This window comes from Lissotriton helveticus, chromosome 9 (assembly GCF_964261635.1).
Source record: "Lissotriton helveticus chromosome 9, aLisHel1.1, whole genome shotgun sequence".
Lineage (NCBI taxonomy): Eukaryota > Metazoa > Chordata > Amphibia > Caudata > Salamandridae > Lissotriton > Lissotriton helveticus.
In genome coordinates, this window is record NC_136070.1 from 911,990,623 (window position 1) to 912,006,096 (window position 15,474).

General features: G+C 47.4%; 1 protein-coding gene across 1 annotated transcript in view; it reads left to right on the plus strand.

Annotated features, from left to right (window-relative positions):
• Positions 1 to 1,648: 1,648 nt before the first annotated feature.
• LOC144781988 (N-acetyllactosaminide beta-1,3-N-acetylglucosaminyltransferase 2-like) overlaps positions 1,649 to 15,474 on the plus strand; it is a 133,226-nt gene continuing 119,400 nt past the window's right edge. The window contains exon 1 of the mRNA XM_078661088.1: positions 1,649 to 1,790. The gene's annotated coding sequence lies outside the window, so the exon portion shown is untranslated. The remainder of the gene's footprint in view (positions 1,791 to 15,474) is intronic.

A 15,474-nucleotide genomic window follows, 5' to 3' on the forward strand; every position in this document is an offset into this window, starting at 1 on the left:
ACAAACAAATGGAAGGTTAAAGCAAGCTTCAGAACAGGCTTGGGGGTGCAGAGGGATGAGGTAGGTGTCCAGGAGAAAGACAGTGGTTCGTTGAACAGCTCTGGAGTAAATACTCACTTATTACTCCTTCGCCTCAGTTTTGGGTCATACCGACCTACAGGACAATCAGGCAGTGCCTAGAAAGCTGATCTGCTGTCTGCCAATTTTTTTTTTTGCTGTTTAGGAGCCTGTTTTTATGGTCTGCTGGGCCGGTTTTTCCTGTTGATTTCCCTGATACTTCAACGAACATTTTCTGCAGCAAATTCAAATTCATGCAGTTCCCCATTCCTTGCAAAACACTTATAAAGCATGGCCTTATAAGTTCGAAACTTCCCGCGTTACATTTTGGCTGCCTAATTCACTAATGGGGGAACTTTTATTTTGGTGCCCAGAACTATTTTCTGGAATTTCTGCCCTGGTCCGACCCTGCCTCAGCCCTCGAAGAGCTTCAGTTTCTACAGAAGAAAGGGCGAGCCATACAAGTTCAGCCCTACTAAGCGATTTTCCAGCAGGTTTAATGCTTTGAGAGCATTAGAAGATTTACAAAGTCTGGTATGTGGTAAAGGGGGTGGGGGCACCCAGAGGGTACATGAGAAGAAACAAGCTCCTTTTATCTTCACCTTCCCTTTGTCCTTCTTAGTGCTCCATAACGTGAACCTTCCACCACCTGTCTGGAGATGAGAGAAAGAACAGGGAAGAATAAAAGAGGACAATGAGAAAATGGAAAGGAGAACAATAGAACAAAAGAGGGTGAGCAAAGAAGACAGAGAGAAAATAAAGTAATAGAGAAAAGAAAAGTTGTGAAAATAATAAGATGAAAAACAAGGAAAGGGGCAGGGTAGGTGAAGGAAACAGAAAGAACAAGCAACATTAAAGAGAAAGAAAGTAGGATAAAAAGGGCAAGATAGGAGCCTAAGATAGTGAATAAAGGAATGCAACAAAGATGAAATGAAAGAGTTAAAATGAGAGACTGAACAGAATGTACGACAAAGAAAGCGAGTAAGAAAGATGCAAACGGTGGAAGGAAGGTATGAAGGCAGGCAGGTTAGGGAGAGGTGAAAGGTGGAGGAAATAGGTATAGGGAGATGGGTTGGAGAAATTAGCCTAACGTACAAAATGCAATGAGAAAAGTGTGAGGGGATAGATAGGGAAAAGCCAGCAAACATGTTAAAGTCAAATGAAAGATGAAAGAAAAGAGCAACAGAAGAGTAAACCGGAGGAAAGAAAAATTGAGAGCGAGAGAAAGGAGGATGAATAAATTAAAGATGAGAGGACGACGCGTGAAGGGAGTGAGATAAGGAGAAAGAAACAGAGAATGACACTTGTGAGAAAATATGCAGAGGCAAAAAAACAGAAGACGTGTAGAAGAAAGGAAATAAGCTGGGGCAGGAAAGTAGGGGGTAAAGAGATACGGAGGAATACAAGGAGAGAGGGCAACAATATGGGGCGAAAACGAAGAAGACGGAGGGAGTGAGACAAGTGAGGGACAAGTCGAGGAGGCGAACAGGGTTAGATTGGGAGGAGGTGGAAAAAACAGAGAGGCGGAAACTATGCGCGCAGCAGGCAGCGGGGGCTGGATAGAGAGGAGAGGCTAGTTAAGACAGAGCAAGGGGCGCGCCCAGGAGGAGGGCACGAGCGAGCGGCATTACAGAGAAACCTTCACGAGGAGCAGCACCTGCCTGGAACATTCGCTGGACGTCAGGGACCCCAGGACGCTGGCCCCCGCCCCGTCACTAAACTTCTGTTCCGAGGTGAGTGGTGCGTCAGCGTCAGTGAATCCCTCCGCGACGGTTTCCTGTACGACCGCCCGAATATGATTTTTTCCATTCCCTAAGAATAAAGCAGATGTTTACAGACGGGGCGGAGCGGTGCTAAGGGTTTCTGCATGCTTCCGTTTTACAGGCAGTGACAGGAAGAGGGCCGCGGTTCACAAAGTCGTGTCGAGTAAAAATAAGACATTAGCACCAATGCCAAGTCGTGACTAAATAAAAAAAAAGAAGTCCAGAAAAAAGCGCATGTAAAGCCGCTACAAATTTCCGGAGCCTCGTGGCTGTCTGCTTAAGGTTGCGCCCCTGATGGCAAGGCCAGCTCACTATGCAGATAAGTCAATGAAAGGGATTATGGGATATGGGATGCAAAGAAACAATGTAACCTGAGGGCATTGTCCAAAACTTGGGGCTGGGGCAGAAATCGGGCAAACCTACTTTACCGTTCTTGCGGCATGCGTGATACAGCATGGGCACCCGGCACATTTTACTCCAGTTCATTCCGCTGAAAGATAATTGCATCAGGGCTAGAACGTAGAACAAGAACTGCGAAACAATGTGCAAAAAATAATTAATTCCTTGAAAATCACTTTACATAAGCCTTAGATATTTTAATAAAGAAATTCGAATACACGGGGAACCCTTAAAAATAAAGCTACCGGTTGTGGCAATATTTATGCTGCTTAAAACAAACAGACTAACTGATTTTGAGTTAAACAAAGACCAATATTTCATGTTTGGAAAATGGAGTCCGCTTTTTTTATCCATATGTTTGTATATAACTGCAAAATTGTGATTTTTTTTCGGGCGAGTTTTTGCCTTGTGGAAATCTCATTTTTCTATAAAAGTAGGAGAAATTATGTGAATGGATTTACACATTTTCATTTCTAATAATGCACAATAAATCATTGATGATGTAGCTCATTTATTGGACAATGCTATCAAGTATTAGCAATGCCGATAGGTCTGGCTTGTTTTATGTCTCTGTCTGTTGTTGTGTTACATGTTTTGGTACAATAACAGAAAGCGTACAGTGAGGCACACCAAATACTCTTCCGGTAGCACACTGTGTGAAGCACAGCATTTTAATAGTTTACACGCGCATGGGCATCCGCAGAAATTTTTTCAGTGGGGGGCTAACCTGGCAAAGGAAGTGGCGTGGCTAATGTTAATCAATAGGGGCGGGGCTAAAATGGTAGACACTCAGGATTGGGTAATTCTCAGGCCAAGCTGAGAAAAAAAAGTGGTGATTCTGCATTTGAAACCGGACAACAATTAGAGCACACATAAGAACCCTAATAATACCCCCTGGCCCCTTAAAACTCCTACATTCCCTCATTTCTAAAATTAGCCCCCTGGCACCCCATAACCCATACCCGCCCTGACCCCTCAAATTGTCCCCTGGGCACCCCAAAACCCATACCCGACCTGAACCCTAAAATGTCCCCCCCTTGCAACCAAAAACCCATACCCACCCTGAACCCTAAAATTACCCCAATGGTAACCCCAAAACCCATACCCACCCTGAACCCTAAAATTACTCCTGCCCCCCCCAAAAACTCATACCCGCCCTGAACCCTAATATTACCCCTGGCACCCCAAAACCCATACCCGCCCTAAACCCTAAAATAACTCAGGCACCCCAAAACTCATACCCACCTTGAACCCTAAAATTATCCCTGCCACCCCAAAACCCATACCCACCCTGAACCCTAAAATGACCCCACTGGCATCCCAAAAGCTGAACGCTACAGGGCATATTTACAAGCCCCCTGCGCCACTTTTGCGTCACTTTTAACATGGGAAAAGTGACAAAAAAGTGTCCCAAGGGGCTTGTAAATCTGCCCCTACAAGCTTACACTACATTTGCATATTTGGAGGGGACTGTCCTCCTTGAAGTTTCCATGCATGTAAGTCTAAAACACCGTAATCTAGATATGCAGCCAGTAGGTAATGCTGGTGATGCTGTAGAATGCATTAAAATTACTGGAACTTACTTAAAAACTGCTGCCTGCTCTTCTGATACTATTCAGTGGAGTCGGGCTGATCAGCAGCACTGTCGTCCTGGCATCCAGCCCCTCCCGAAGGTCTCACTTTCTAGATAGGTGTGGGTCAAATGTCTCCTCGATTCTCCTTGCCTGGGCCTCCTCTGCTTCTTCGTCGGTGCCCTTGGATGCAAAAAAAGGCAGATCCATGGCCCTGTTCACCATTTATCTGGTGAGCAGCGCCGTGGATGTGTATTCCATACAAGAACACAGACAGCAGGGGGAAAGGGATGGCAGTGTAGGTGACACTTTTCCTTTGTAAAGTAATTCTTGCTGGCGTCATAGCCCAGGGTGTGCTGTCTGTGCACTTGTATGGCATACACATCTATACAAGTGCACAGACAGCAAACCCGGGGCTATGATGCCAGCAGAAATTCCTATACAAAAGAAAAGCGTCACCTGCACTGGCCATCCCTTTCCCCCTGCTGTGCACATCTTCCCACTCCCACCCCATGACGAGGCAGCTAGAAGTGGTGATTTGTCATTCTGAGGGGTGTGAATGTTATAAGAATGTATGTGCCTGGCTGAGACAGCTTCCCAGCACCACCACAAACACACAGCCGCACCTGAGTACTTCACACAGGTCTTTAAAAGACCATTTACTTGGTAATGAGGCTTTGTTGTGTTTTCACCCCTACTTAGAGCCCCTGCATCTCCACCCGGCACATGGCTTTGGCTGGATGAATTAGCCCCCCCTCCCGAAATTTGAGGGAGATGAGTTGACGTGAGGTTTAAAAGAGGGGTGAACGAGGGATTGAAGACGCTGAGTGGTGACCGTGATGGGGCAGACATTTAATGCAGTTTCCCTTTCAAATGGGTTTATTGTACAAATCTACGCTGACAGACTCGCAGACAGCAAATGCGGCTGCCTTTCCATGGCGTCTGAAAGGGTTTTTTCTTGAAGTTGGGGCGACGAGCTGATCGGATTCTTTTCTTCCTGCATGTGGTGGTGATGAGTGGGTTGCAGGGCGCCTGCACTTGTCACCTCTGTCATTGGTAGCCCCCTGCTTCCATCTGAACACCGAGGTTCACCGCCCCCCCCAACCACTGGCACCTGGAGGTGTCACCGTGAGGCCTAGGGTGACCAACTGGCATGGGTGCAAATTCAGGATAGTGAGTGTAAAAATTCAGGACAAAGGGTCCAAATTCGGGACAAAAATTCAGGACTTGAGTTCAAAATTCAGGACAAAAGTTAAGGTTTACAGACACATCAGAGAAGGTTGTGCAATAGTATATAAGTAAGTAAATAGACAACCACTAAAGTACAAGTGAAAATAAGTTTATATTAGGTTGAGACAACTGTGCACTTCATGGTTTGTCAGTATACGCGCAGCTTTAAGCAAAAGTGCAGGTCTTTTTGTGGTAACAAAACCGCCCCCACCTTTCCAGCTCCCAGAGAAAACGCCTGATGCCCGGTCCGGCCAGTCTGGCCTTGATACCACCCTCCAATGGCACCGTTCATCTTCACATAGACCCTCTCTCATGTGTATTTAATTTCTTCTATAGTACTACTCATCCCAAGTATGTGGGGCAGAGTTTTGGAGTGCGTTACAACACACACATATTATATAGAGACAATTACTCATATAAATGGGAAAGTCAATGTATAGGAAATGTTGCTTAAGATAATGGGGCTTACAATGTGTAATCACACTTTCATCCATCATTCAGTCTTTCACCATTCATTCTGTCCTTCCATCTGTGTGCCCATCCATGTCCATATTCATCCATTTAAAAACCTATCCATCACGTTTCCTTCCATCCATCATTTCACTCATCCATCCCTCAATCCACCCTTTTACTCATCCATCATCCATTCATCCACTATTTGACCCTATCCATCTGTGCACTCACCCATCCACTCTTCCACCCATCCATCCATTAACTCATCCATCCAGCCATTCACCTATTCAGTCATCCATTTACCCATCCCCCTTCCTCTTTCAATTCCCCTTTCACTTAATCATCCATCCTTCCATCCACCCACCCATCCATCTACTCATCCACTCATGAATCCATCCATTGAACCTATCATTCATCCATCCTTTCACTCATCCATCCACTCTTTCACTCATCTATCCATCCTTTTGTCCATCTACCCGCCCTTTCACTCACTCATCCAGCCTTACATCCACCCTTTCTCTCATCCGTCCATCCATTCACCCTTTCACTTATCAATTCATCAATACACCCGTTCACTTATCAATTAATCAATCCATCCATCATTTCACTCATCCATCCACCCATTCACTCGCCCGTCATCCACCCTTTCACTCATCCATCCATCGATCATTTCACTCATCTATCCAGCCATCCATCCACCCATCCCTCCACTTACTTACTCACTCACCGTTTCACAATAATTATGAGACCCATCAATAACTCCACCCTTGCTGTAGTTCCTAAAGCAAGGGGTGGGGTGGAGCAGGGTTCACTATGTCCCTGCACATAGGCAATCTGAAAAAGTGGAAGGTATGAGTCATGCATGATGCACAGTGCCTTGACATGGAGCGACTGTGACATGGTGTTGTTTCCAGAGCTTTAAGTGGGATGAAAAAACTAGGGGGTCTCTCCTAAAGGGTGTTTGATGTAATTAAATGCTTGGCTTAAAACACATAAGCTAAAAATCTGTGCTTAATATAATGTGCCGCTCGACTGGCATTTTTGTTGCTTCTGTCATTGCATCCAGATATATAATACAACAAGTAACGTTACACTCAGAACAAGTAACGTTACACCTACAACAAGCCAGAACTATTGGCTTTGTCCATAGTTGTTAGTTGCATAAAATAAAAAAGCAGCAACCATGGCTGCTATGCTATAACTATAATCCTTTCCTTTCAACTTCTTTCACCGCCTTCCTTTGGCTAACTGGATTCTCACTTAGCTGCAGCATGGGCGTTTTTTTGCACTTCCATGTGACAGAATGCCCTGCCCTGAGGTTGTAGGAGGCCGCCACATGCTGTGCCAGCCTAGACTGACCCATTGTCATTCTGTATGTGGCAATCAGCCCCACACAGAATGATAATGGGCGGGGTGGGGCTGCTCTTGTGCTTAGAGGGAGCTGAGGCCTTTTGCAGGAGAACAGCTCTTCCTAAAAATACGGACGGTTGGTCACCCTACATCAGTGATGTCCTGCCTGAGGACGAGCCCGGCGCCAGGCCTCCCTCTGGGAAGCATTTGTGCACATGGGCGTGTGCAGGGGAGGCAAGGAGAGGTGCCATGGGGGGGCAAGCGCCCCTCCTTGCTACCCCTGCGGACGCCCATGTTTAGGCCCTGTCCTTAACTACATAGACCACACCTTTTGGAAAGAATTTCTAGTTATGCTTCTGTGGCAGGGCCGGACTGGGAACTGCAAAAACGGCCCTGTAACAAAAACGGCCCCCAGGGGCCCAAAACCGGCCCCCACCCGTGCGGCGCACCGGGGGATTGCCCGGTGCCCGCTTTGGCCAGTCCGGGCCTGTTCTGTGGTCACTCCCATTTTAGGATCCTCCCCACACGTCCCCACTCAACTTTTGAAAAAATCCCATTTAAAGCAGGGAGTGAAGTGAAACTGGATGGGAATGAACACACATGGTAGGAATATAAGGAGTAAGAAATGAAAGAAAGATAGAGACAGAAAGCATGTGATGATTGAGGGCAAAAAGTGGGAAGAACAGGAGATACAGAAACCACATGGTGACTGGAGGGTCAGGATGAGAAGATCCTGGAATAAATGGTTGGGCAGGATGTGAGGCAGAATTGCGGAAGAGATCCTATGAGGAATAAAGGGCAAGGACGAGAATGATAGTATGAAATGAAGAGAGGGACAGCACGAGAATCACATTTGAGATGGTGAACTTGTGATGAATGAAGGACCAGGGTGAGATAGAGAGACAGAGATCATACGGTGAAGGGCACAAGACGGTGAAATAAAGAGAAGATGAACAAGGCCTAATTTGCTAATCTGCCACAGTGGCATTTTCCCGCGAGCTGCACGTAAGGGGCACATTTTTTCAGAACAAGGAGGTCTGCCATCAACCCACCATGCCCTTATGGCTTCACCCCAGTGTTAGCCTCCTCAGCGTGGGGTTGTTTGAACATTTTGCCGGGTAACAAGTTGTTAAGGGGCTGAACTGACTCGGGAAACGTGGTTTTAGGGCTCCACCATTTGTCCTTGTGTGACCCTAAGCAGACCACCACCTTGTAGTCAGGTTTTCATACAATTTGAGTTAGACACTGACTGTCTTTCGTTACTTAGTGAAATGTGCTACACACAACGTCTGTCTTTGTCTACATTCTACGTAGATATCCCCTCGACTCGGACCAGGGGAGAGGGGACAGGGTGAACCCGTGACCTAGCGGAATAATGACTGATGTATATTTTTATTTTAGGCTTTAAATGTACCACTCGTGAGACGGGACATCATACGCTTTGTAGTGTGAAAGGAAATGACGGTGTATTTACAGGATGGCCGATGCTATTATGATCTTTTTTTTGGAACGTGTTTTTTTTTTACATTTCTATAGTACTTCTCAATATGCGCCAAAACAAATATTGTGATACTATTTGTTGTGCAGTGCTGCAGTCATTCTTGTCCATTTCACGAGCACCATATCCCTGTACTACATTCTACATAGGATAGCGCCTGTTAGTGATTTGAGGCCAGATGTAGGAAGACAAATTTGCGATCGCAAACCCAGAAATCCCCAGAATTTTAACATTTGCGATCGCAAATTAGCAGTGTGCAATGTAGCACACAAAAACCCCCTCGCAGAATAAGGAATCTCAAAATTTGCTATTCCCTATTTTGGGATTGCATTTAAGGAATCGCAAATTGCGATTCCTTAACTGCAATGTAAGAAGCACAAAAGGAAGTGCGATTTGGCCTTAAGGAATCGCAAATTACCACCAATTTCAAGTTGATGGTAATTTGCGATTTCCTTTAAAAAAGCACTTTTTTGTTTTTTTAAAAGTGCCTTGTGGCACACATTCATGTCCTTAGTGCATGTATGTGCAGCACATGTGCACACATGCACATTTCAGGGGTGCAACAGGGTGTCCCTCTGGAACCCTTGCACCCTTGAAATTGTGCATGCAATTTGCGAGTACCTATTGGGTACTCGCAAATTGCGTGCGCAATTCCCATTCTTTCCTATGGGCCTCTAGGCCCATGGGAATGAATAGGAAGGTATTCCTTGATTGTGAATCGCAATTTGCAATTTGCAATTAAGGAAGCGCAAAAAATATTGAGGTACCTACCTACAGGGCATTTTGCGAGTCCTTAATAGCGATTCCCTGAAAATCGCTACTAAGGACTTGCAAAACTGCTTTTACCTACATTTGGCCCTTAGTTCTCAAGTCCGCAAAATGCACAGGCACTCACTTTGACATAAAAGGAATGCACGAACCAAACTGTAAAGTACAGTGGCCAGATTAGTTGTAATTGGGCTCATTGCTAACCCAGGTGTCGTCAGATCACATTTTTAAAACTCTGACAGGGCCGACTCAGGCTTTCATCCTTCCATAGTCGATAAAAAAGAATACCATTGATCAAGTAGAGAGTGTCTAGAGACAATTGCCTGTTAGTAGTCCTTTTCAAGTATTCAATTTATATAATTAACAAAAAATAAAAGTCATCCACGTTCTATAAGTTGTGGGAGTGTTATCAGTGGACAGATTTTGCTGTCAATTAATTTGCTCGAATTAACACTAGAGTGACAAATTTAAAATGTGATTTCCCCAGAAACAGATATACTTAAATGCGTCTCTTTGTTAACTCCTCGTTTTTTTTGCTAAAATCTGCATATTATTCAGAAGATGATGGATTATGTGACATATCCATAGTTATGTTAAAAACTGAATCACATCATTCCAGTGGCCCTGCTTTTAACTTAAAACTTACTCCACTCACTTTTCCTTTTTAGGTTTCGCCTCGCCGAAAGCTGCGCAGCAGACTTTCGCGCAGGGCGAAAACCTTTGTTTACTAGTATGGACAAAAGTCCCGCCTCTCTGTTCCATTGGCTAGCTCCATAAATGGAGGCTAGCCATTGGAAGAGAGAACTGTCCGTCATTTCCCGAGACGATTGGTGGGCGTTCCTGCGATTTTTTCTCATCCTGCCCCTTTGACAACGTCATTGCGGCGGTGGGCGGTTGTTTTTTTTTTTTTTTTGCCAAGGTTTGCTTTGTTTCATTCCGCCGAAGATGGCGGCCGGGCAGTAGCTTACTTGGAAGCTCAGTCTTGTTTCTGATTCTTCCCCATCAGGGACCACTGCACCCCTTCCCGGACCAACGGCCGACTCTTAAATTAACCTTTCCTCCCTTCACAGGAGACGCTGCGGCCCTTCCTTCTAAAATTTGCACTTCAAAAGGGCTGACCCCCACCGTCCAACTACCATTGCATTTTTTTCCAACAACAGTTTGCTAATTGAGGGGCACGTCTAGAATGAGGGAGTCTGCGATATACAATGACTTGTAGTAAATGAGGGCGAGCACTCGAGGATTCCACATCCGGTACATTGAACTTTCAGTTACATTTGTGGGAGTTGGATGCTGTCTGTGGGGCCCTGAGGTATCGGAAGGACGGGGAGGTAGGAACACAAACACGCATCTGCAAAACAACCACAAGGCACAATGCACCCCATAAACAGTCCGTGCCACGCTTCCAATGGCCGGGAGACACGCCTCCCCCACTCTGCAGTCAAAAGACAGAGGGGGGTCGAGAAACTAGTATATTTTTTTTGAAGTTTTGTTTTTGCTTAAATCATTAACCATCCCCCATCCGTCAGAATGGGTCGGCGCCTAATTAAGAGGGGTTTGTTAGACAGGCTGGGGGGGGGAGTGTATTCATCTATTTAACGTCAGCTGCTAATGACCTCTGAGAAGAAACAAGAGTGGGAGTGGAGAGGGCCTGAGAGCGGAGGGAGGAGAGAGAGCAGTTTATACTAATACCCCCCCCTGAACAAAAAAAAAAGTAAGGTGCGCCAGGGAAAGTTGGCTTCAGCAAAGCAGGGGGGGGCGTGAAGGGGGCGCAGCAGACACACTTGGTTTGGTTTTATGTGAGGATGTAGAGTGGGGGGGGCATGGCCAGCAGAGGAGGGGCAGAGTTTCACAGAGCTCCGAATAGGCCCCACGGTCTCTCCTGCCTCTGCCCAGTCCAGGTACCACTGCCCTGCCTGCTACAGCAGACCTCTCACTTCCAGCCTGCTTGGGGCTCAGTATCTAGCCGCTCTGTCCCTACTCAGCCCCCCTTAGCCGTGCTCCTAAATCAGCCTCACTTAACGGCCCGCAGACGACCCAGCACCCGCACTGTCCCAATACTCCCTGCACTGTCCCGCCACTGACCCAGCCCTCCTCACTGCCCTGTTCAAAACTCAGCTCCCTCACTGCCCTGCTTCAGGCTCAGCCCCCACCCCCCCCTGTGTACACGCTGAGCCGATTCATTTAACCGGTTTATCACATTTACATGGGACCCAGCCCCGTCCTCTCTGCCCCCTTTGATTATGCAAGCGCCCATTAACTGTCCTGCTCTGTGTTCACCCTCACTGTCCGGATACAACCCGAGTGCCCCTCAGTTACCAACTATAGCTTTGCCCCCTCACTTCCAAACCGCCTCAAAACTACTACCCCCTGTTCCACGCTCACCCATCACACCCTTGTTTCATACTCTGCCCCCTCACTGCCATGCTCGAGACTGCGCCACTCACTGCCCTGCTGCAGACTCAGCTCCCTCAAAACTCAGCTCCACACACACCCCCACTGCCCCAATGGAGGGGCCCCCTCATCCAGGTTCAGTCAGCCTCTCACTGACCTGCTTCATACTCAGCCCAGTCACTGCCCTGTGCCATATTGCCTCCCTCACTGCCCTGCTCTTCAGTCTGAGCCTTCCTCGCTCCCCTGGTCCAGCCTCAGAGCCCTCGCTGCCCTCCCACTGTCCGGCTCCATACTCAGCCCCACACTCAATTCTTCACTGCCCCTCGTCAGTCTAAGCCTTCTTCGCCCCCTGGTCAAATCTCAGCCCCTCCTGCCCTGCTCTGATCTCAGCCCTCTCACTGCCCCTCTCCGTGCTCATCCCCTCTCTGCCCCTCATCAGTCTGAGCCTTCCTCGCCCCTGGTCCAGCCTCAGCCCTCACTTTCCTGCACCAAACTCTGGGACAGGGAGGGGCGGCCTATGAAAGTGAGCTGGCTGGCTCCTATGCTGCTATGTGGGCGGCGGACACTCCCTACCCCAACCCCCTCTTGCATCCCCGCCCCCCTGGCTCTTTATTCTTTCTCTCCCTTCTCTCCACCGCTCTCAGGTGCCGCGGACCCACTGTCCGGCTCCCCCTGCCCTACACCGAGCCCCCAGCGACCCCAGGGCCCCTCCCCAGCAGCTGTGAGTGAAAGCCCTCTCGTTTCTCAAAGACCGGACAGTGTTAAATGGGAAAGGGCTAGTGTCAGCTACTCCAGCCGCTAGTACCACAGAAGTGACCTTTAACATACAAAACATATGCAGACGACTGTAGAGCCAGTTGTGAGATGTGCAATTCAGCACTCAGCACTCCGTGGGTTAATTATTAAAAACATATGATGTCATTCACCATCACAGCCTGTTTGTGACAGAGCGTTTTTTCGAATTATGGGACGTTATAGTATGTTATAGTATGTTACGTTATAGCATTATATGTTTGTGTGTTTATCTTACGTTACAGTCTAAATTGTATATTTGTGTTTTGTGTTGCTATTCTGTTTTAAATTTGTTTGTACACACATGTCATATTTGTCAAGTGATTTTTAGGTTACTTATCTTGTGTTACATTAAGCTGTTATATTTTATAGGCATCACGATTTGATTTCATTCCCCTGCAGGCAATGACACTTTGGGAGCTCGGGGTTGACTCCCATGTGGTCATTTGCTTCACACCTCTTATTTTCGCAAGAGAAACAGACCCTACAGCTCACACACAAGATTTGGTTTAGTTTATGTTTGCTTCAGTGAGTATGTTAATGGGAGGCCGAATATGCCAGACCACCTAGCTAGAGTGGTGTACGCATTATTCACACATTCAAACTCTAATACACTTGTGCATTCTTCCACAAATGCGCACAGACACACACTTACACGAGTGCACATGCACAAACACACACGTACATTTTGGTTTATGATTGCATAGATGAGCAGGAGAATGAGTTGCTGACATTTGTTGCATATTGACACCAGCCCTTCAAGGCCTTTTGCACACTATCTCTCTCTTTCACACACTTACCCTCACACATGCACGCACCACTTTCAACACATTGCCACAGATACAAACATATGCATTCTGACATTCACTTGCTTTCACTCACACATGCAGTAAGCATTGTTTCTGGTCCATGATTGCCTCAGAGGGCATGATGAAAAAATCCTTGCAGACCAACGAACTAGAGTGGCACATACATTTTCATGCCTTGTGGATCCATGCATTTGCACACTCACTCACATGCGCACATTCATACACACTTGTGAACGTTCATTCACACAATGATCATGCACACACACCCGTGCACATATGCATACTCACGTGCACACGCGCACACACACCTACAAACACACACACCATCACTCAGGGAGCTCCTAATTGAATGTGAGCATTGCATGTCAGCAATACACACGTGCACACACACACCTACAAAACACACACCATCACTCAGGGAGCTCCTAATTGTCAGCAAGCTCTTTAATAACTGCAACTTAAGGCAGGGTTTTTGGTCCTTTGATAAGAAGGAGGTTAGTCATTGTTAGAAGCGGCTGTCTCTAGTTGGCAGAGGTATACACTTCTGACAAATAGGGACACACCTTTTCTAGTCAGGGCAAGGAGATCACACACTTAGATAACCCCTGCTCACCCCCTTGGTAGCTTGGCAAAGCAGACAGGCTTATCTCAGAGGCAGTGCGTTAAGCATTTATGACCACATACAGTAATAAAGTGAATACACTACAAATGGACACGACACAGTAGTATTATAAAAATAAGTATTTTTATATAAGGCTTAGCACAAGACCAAATAACGACAAAAATATACCACAGTCTCAATAAATACTCTTGGAAGGAAAAATAATAGTTCAAGCACGGTTTCTTCTTAGCACAAAAGTCTTTAGTATCAAAAGCAACTCTTCTTCTCTAAAACACAGTTCTTGGCAACAATGTAACCCACACGGGAGTCACACGACGTCGAGGCAAAGTTAATCCAAAGGTTCGGCGTCGACCGCGAGGAGCGCTACGTCGAGCCCGGAGTCGCACAGACCCCAACAACACAGTACCTTGGAAAAGTGAAGCACTCGATGATCAGCGGCGTCGAGATGTCCGGCGTCGCGTCTTCGGCGTCGATCGGGCCTCGGAGTCGGGGCGATCTGCAGCGGCGTCGACCGAAGTCAGGCGGGAGCAGCGCTCACGGGATGAAGCAGGATACGACGTCGTCGATGTCGATGTTGCAAGAGTGAGCAGCGCTCACGGCGTCGAGAGGGCTCGAAGTCGATGCGATCAGCAGCGGTGCAGACACGGGGTCACTTGGAGCTGGAGCCGAACTCACTACTCACTGGCGTTGCTGCTGGCGTCGATCGGGCCCGGCGGCCGGCGTCGAGGAAGCGGGACACTGGAGCCGTTACTCACGATGTCGAGCTGGATTCGGCGGCGTCCGTCGGCGTCAAGATTGCTGGATTCTTTCAGAGGTGCTGGATTCGCAAACTCCAGCAAATAGCACTTTAAGCAGATGAAGTCCTTTAGCCCTGTGACTTCAACAGGAGACTGGCACTCTTCCAGCCCTTGGAGATTTTCTCAGCAAAGAGTGAGAGTACACACACAGTTCCTCTCTCCTGGTTCCTTGGCAAAAATAAAGAAGCAATGCAGGATTCCCCCAACACACAGCACTCTGGCAGAAGGGGTAGGCAGTCCTTAGATCAGCAGGCTTCTTGTCCTTGGTTCAGGTTTCCTTGTCAGAAGTGATCTGAATTCTTGGTTCAGGGGTCCTTCTCTTATACCCCTTTTTGGCTTTGATCCCTTTGTCCATGCTGGGGAATTTCCCCCCATCCTGGGTTTGTTGTGGGTGTTGCCAGGCCAGAGCACCTGGCCTATTCACTGGGCAGGGCAGAGTCCTCAGCCGCTCAGCAGGAGCGGAGCCAGCATTGTCACTGGCAGGGGCAGGGCCATCAGCTGCCCGGCAGGAGGCGGGCCAGGAAAGTCCCAGGCAGGCACAGAGTCATCAGTCGCCTGGCAGGGGGGCGGAGCCAACATTGTATCAGGCAGGGCAGGCTATCAAGAGCTACTCTCCCCTACTCTCAATGCAAATGCCCCACTCATCCCACACTGACTCATTCAGACTCTCTGGAGCCACCCAGCTCCTGTCACACGCACACCAGAACCAGCAGAGACCGGTAGACAATTAGACAAGAAAATAGCTACTTTCTAAAAGTGCTATTTTCAAACACAGAGTCCAAAAACCATCCCCACAAACGGATGCGTTATTAAACCCTGAGTTCAGGGATACCAAACTCGACATTGCACCATGCTCCCCGAGCCCGCTAGGATTATAGCATTAATAATCCTGGCAGCCCATTCTAACTGATGGAGAGCAGGTTACCTTACAATAGTGAAAAACGACTATGGATGTAATTCACTATTAGGAC